This window comes from Salarias fasciatus, unplaced genomic scaffold (assembly GCF_902148845.1).
Source record: "Salarias fasciatus unplaced genomic scaffold, fSalaFa1.1, whole genome shotgun sequence".
In the NCBI taxonomy this organism is placed as follows: domain Eukaryota; kingdom Metazoa; phylum Chordata; class Actinopteri; order Blenniiformes; family Blenniidae; genus Salarias; species Salarias fasciatus.
In genome coordinates, this window is record NW_021941264.1 from 118,749 (window position 1) to 124,748 (window position 6,000).

Genomic DNA, 6,000 nt, shown 5'->3' on the forward strand with positions numbered 1-6,000 from the left:
TAAGAATCAGTTTCTTTTTTTATTAATTTATCTAGTTTTAAGAAAACTAGAACTTTGTAGCATTAAAGTTGTTTTCCTTCAGGATATTGTGAAGAAAATGGTTCCATTTTGGAAAAACAAACAAACCCCACAGAGTATGAAAATCACAAGGAGGAGAACACTGTTCCCGCCCTCGCCGCCGGCGGTTTACCCCCGAGGATAAAAATGAGCGTCTGAAAACCTTTGACCTCAGGTGAAAACACTTTAATTCAATCTTGACATCCGCCTCAGGGAGTCCTGCCCACAACAACTTATACAACAAGTCACTCCAAGAAAGGACACTGATATTATTCTGAAAAATGAATAAAAATAAGAAATATTGTGAGATTTTGTTTTCTTCTCATTAGACAGTCCGAGTTAGGAACAATCCAAGTTACAGGAAACTGTATGTAGATGTGGTGATAGCAACAGTGATAAAACATCATATTACACTGATGTACTTTTGGTTTGTAATTACAGTGTGAAATATTTTACCGCCTTTCTCTCTAATGAGAACATTAAAACCTTTTTCTTTTGCAAAGCTGGGAGCGAGCAATGATCTCTTTTGCTGGAAGACTAATCATCTCTGTGTGATTAGGAGCTGAAGGTTAATGTGGGCTCTCGCAGATGGGAGCAGGAGTGAGGTGGGAGTGAGGGAGATCAGACCAGACATCGCTCTGGAAAGACGCAGACTGGCGGCGCTGCAGAGGCACACGGGGGCTATAAGTGGTTAAGTGTCTGCGGATCAAGGGGAGGAGAGGCCTGAGCCTCATTACACATGTAAATGCAGCTTCCAGCATGGAGGCCCCACTTTAAAGCCTTGCTGTTTTAATTATTCCTTTGCTCTGCACATGATAATTGGGTCTAACTCAGCCCAGGGCCTGTTGGCTAAGTAAGGTGAATAAAATACCCTAATGACTTTGTCCATTTTTTAAAAGTGATCAGTGGAAAGGCCCGGCCTCCCATTGGATCAGAAATAACAACAGCAGAGCCTTTTGTCTCCATTTTTCACACGGGCTCCAACTGTTTGATTAGCGCTGGTTAATAGTGCACATAAAACTCATTCTTGGATTTAACTGTGTCTACAGTTTGTTCTTTTGTTTCTCCTGCTGTTCTCCGAGGGTCCACCTGTTTGCCTTTTAGATAATGAATGATAGATCAACATTTTATTGAGACGTTTCATCCTCCTGAATTAAGGACACATGAGGAAAGGAACACGCGGCATTTCTCATGGCAACTGTGTTATAATGCCGCTTTGCAAGGAGGTCACTTATCTAATGACAAGGTTAAAGAAGAGCACTGCCTATTTAATTGAGCTACAGGGAGGTAAATGCGAGATTCACAAAGGAATGCAATAATCTTTTGAATTTCAGATGGACAGATGGAGCACTTTCCGAACAATTCTGCTGATTTACAATATGTGCAACATGCACAAATACATTTAAGTGTTCTTATATGAGCATTTTTTTTTAAATGACATAAAACTTTAATATAGTAAAACAAATAATTTATGATACAAAGCAAAATAAACACAACTAAAGGCTGACACTCAAAATAAATGTTACAGATAAAAATTTAAATAGCTACTGTCATCTTCCTTTAATTATTGATACCTTATTGCCGAATGTTTGTTTCAGTCAGGTGTTCTTTTTCATGCAGGATTCCATCCAACATGTGTCATACTACTGTGTGTCAGTATGTTGTTGGTACAACGTTCTGATTGTTACACATAACTGAAGTGTTTTAAGTTTAGCTTTTGGTCCCACTTTTCTTTTCATGCACTATGACCTATTGTAAATGAGAGTAGATGTGTAATTGTATGTTGGACAGATTCCTTCCGTGCACCTTTGTCACACTCGAATCACCCAGAGAACACGATGTCGATGTTTAAATCAAGAGTAATGTAGATAAAAAAAGACTTTTAATGTCATCCACTGTCAATAATTACCATACAAGATATGTGTGAAACAGCAACAGCTACTAATTTAAAATCTGGCCTTAAACCATTCATGTGTTTGTGACTCATTAATTTAGTCTAAATCAAATGAGGCTGTAGAACAGAGGACACCAATATTAGCATCAGACACCTTGATGTTGATCCAGAGTTCCTCTATCTGCCTTTTTTTTTTAAACTGTTGAATATTATTCATCACAATTTGTATCTTTGTTATAAAAGGTAAATATATAAATACTTCTTTTTTGATGTTACTGCAATGTGGCAATCCAACAAAATGAAGCCATGCAGCCATCTTGTTTTTTTTTCTTTTTTTTTCTTAAGGTTGGCTGTTGAATTAAATGGAAGTGTGTCTACCTATTATACAGCACACCTTGGAATAAAATTACAGAAGGAATTACTGATGCGTGAATACACCTCAGTTACCTTCCCTCCAATAATTAGCTCAGAGATATTTACACAAATGAACCTGTTGCCTTGAGTGTTGGGCCTGTGCTGTTTTCATCACAGGGAAATGACCTTGAAGACGATTCCATTAGTTTCTTGGTGTAATGATACCAACTAGGGCTGAACGATATATCGTTATCATATCGATATCGGGATATGAACATTCAGGACATTAGTTTCTCAAAATCAACGATATCAAGATTTCCCCTGCTTGCCCTGCACGTAAGCTTGTCTGTGCACAGGTCAGGCCAGCCAACCACAAACCTCGTTTACTGGTTGACAGCTGATGGCAGCCAATGAGAAACATCAGAGGGAGGGGCAGGAGGGAGACGGAGACGCACACTCGCATGTGCTACACGCGGCGGAGAAAGCAAAACAACAACATGAGAGCTGAAGAGAGGGCGGCTGCAGAATCTGCACAAACGAATTTGGTGGTAGTGGCAGTGAGTTCTCTTTTTTTTTTAAAAACTGCATTTTTTTACATTCTTTTGTATTATCAAGGCACGAAATTCCCTAAAATGGCGGCGGGGACCAATTGAGATGGAATCTCCCCGGTTTAGGTGCCATATAAGTAGGTCCTTACCGCCTGTTGGCTTTTTTTTATCATGAAATTGCGTTGCGTCTCTTTTAATGAATCAATCAGAACCAACACGCCTCGTAACTCTGGGATTCCATTTTTGCATTCTTCTTCTCTGTGCTTCACGCTGCACTATGCATCTAACGATAACAATGCGCCCTCTGCTGGATTGAAGGAGGTACTGCTGCATTCAGGCGCTGCTGTGAACTCCAAACAACAAATAATTCAGAACACGATGACAGCAATGGGTGTAAACAGTAGTAACTGTAAATATGCAAATCTGCCGAAACAGTTATTGATTTACTGCGATACTACAGTTCTCCACCCCTGAATGAGGCCGTCACAGCTGCAGAACAACATCAATGAACATCAGTGAGAGAGGTCCTCTAGGGTCTGATACATACAGAGACAAAACCTGGTCAGATTAAGAACTGAATAGAATCAGAATCTACACTAACATTCACAGCCATCAGCAGGATCTTAGCTAAATATTAAGTTTCAATTGGGTGCAAGTACATTATATGAAATGTGATTTGTGCTGGTATGGATTCTAGGGTTAATGTGCCACCACCACCAAAGGAACTTGTCAAAGCTGGGATTCTTCAGTCAGCAATTAGCAACATGCATACCTGCACCAAAATAAATAAAAATCATTTTATAAATTTGCAACTTATGGTGGGCCATATAGCATAAGAAGATAGACCATCCCAGACACAGTGCAGCAAATAGATATAAACAGAACTAAACAAGCACAACAAAATACAACAGTTAATTAAAAAATTATTGTTGGATCCTGTTTTTGATCAGCATTTTACAAAATTGAAAATTAAGGACCTGTTAAAACTTGTGAGGACCTGTTAAAATTTTCTGAGGACCTGCTGAAAAAATTTAGAGGGCCTGTTAAAATTTTGACGAATTTCATGCCCTGTATGTTTTTATTTTTCTGAAAAATGCTTAACTTTCACTGAATCCATTGTAATATATCGTATCGATATCGAGATATCTGGCATGGATATCGAGATATGAAATTTTGCCCATATCGTTCAGCCCTAATACCAACCAAACACAAACACAAACCAACAAAATACTGTGTTCGATGTAAGGCTGTCCGTTTTAACCACATTAATCGGCTGTCAACGATTATTATTTTTTCAATCACGATTAATCACAGAATTAGGATTCGATTTAGCACAAAGAAAATTGGATCTGAAGCTGTTCACAACTGAAATACATGCTCCTCTTAAGTTAAAAGATTTAAAAGACATCTTTGTGTATTAAACTGGTAAGTTTGTATTGATTACCAGTTCACAAATACTGTGATTAATTGTGATTAACTGTGGTAAAATTTGTAATGAATTAGTTGAAAAATTTTAATCGACTGGAATCTCTAGTTCTTTTCTGATAACATAAACTTGTATTTTGGTTTCTCTTGCTATGTGATTGTCTGCTGCCAACGGAATCCATAATGACGCAAGCAAGTGGGAGCAAGAATGTGAAAAGTGACAGAAACTGAAACGAAATGTAACGATTGGAGTTTTTTTCAGGCTCGTCTGTGATCTAATGTGAAACATATGAAGCCAGCCTGATGGACCTGATTTTGTAATGAAACTGTTCAAATAGAAAATCAAAGTTGCCTTTGCTGTGGGCTCCAACAAGCTTTAATATCTTTCTCTCACTGATCTGACCATCCACTCAGCACTTCAATATTTTCCACTTTTCAGATCTCTTATCCTGTGTTGTTACTGTAATTATCTCCAATGAAATCGAGCCTCTCTATGTGAGGCGACGCAAACAAGATCACATTCTAATCTTTATCCTCTTGCTCAGCAAAGCAGTAATCGTGATTATGAACCAGCACCTTTTCATTTTGACTTCCCAGACATGAAGATTAAATTCTTTGCATGCACAAACAAATTGAATTCGGTGTAACAAATAACTCACCTGGCCCGGCTTGGCATCTTCACATATGGAGGCTTCGTACGGCGTAGCCAGTTCAGGAGGATTGTCATTTACATCCAGAATCCGGATGCTGACAGCTGAGTGTGAAGCCATTGTGTGGTTATCTAGAGAAACAGAGCGCAGATGTGTGTCACAATACATTTGTGTCCCGTTCCAAATGGGAAAAAAAAAATAGAAAGTATTGGCTCTATCACAATGAGACGAGCGGTAATTTTTCATAAAAAAAGCCACAGATTAACACACTGAGATCCATTCAAACCTTTCTCTATGTTTCAACCATTTCTCCCACAGTTTTCCAGTCATCCAGCAACAGAGATCTGACTTCACTCTACCCAGTGAAAAAAAAAAAAAAAAACTCTATAAAGCCTTCATAATGGCTCAAATCTCACTTGCACTTTATACACATTACTGCAAAGCAAAGCATATTTTTACATTTAAGCCTATTATCTTCAGACTTGTGTGTAAGTACAGAGATTGTGTGCTGGTCTGCAGGTTTTTTTTTTTTTTTTGCCTGTGAACACAGCAGTCCTTCAGCTCGATGCACCCGCGTGGACATGCAGCTGCTGCTAAAATCTTGATGACGTGCTGACTTTTCTCTATAACAGGCTGCTCTACACAAGGTGTGAGACTCTATGGAAGAGACTCTTGCAGAGCTTCCTGACTGCCGTCGATTTTGACAGAGAGAAGACGCAAATGTATGCAATTTTCCATGAAGGGAGCAGGTACTGGGTATGGCGCTGTGGCTAAGTGCTGAAGGGTTTTAATCTAATGCTTCCTCAAATTGCACCCATTACCTGAATAACGCTTCCTGGCACCGGTGAGCGACATAAAAAGGGTACCAAAGATTTCATTTTTGTCTCTAGGTCCCCACTATCTGATAATGACACTACTGTATACAGCTGTTTAATAGTCTGAGTGCAAGTGGCACACCTCACTAAATGATAATGACTAATAAATGCTTTTGACAAACCTGCGTGCGAAAGCAGTCCTGTGATTTTTGCTCTTGTGTTCTTTCAATCTCAATATACCAAGGAAGCATAACACC

The 6,000-nt window shown here is 38.9% G+C and overlaps 1 pseudogene; it reads right to left on the reverse strand.

Annotated features, from left to right (window-relative positions):
• Window positions 1-5,096, reverse strand: part of LOC115384623 (cadherin-22-like) — a 30,345-nt pseudogene extending 25,249 nt beyond the window's left edge.
• Window positions 5,097-6,000: the final 904 nt, after the last annotated feature.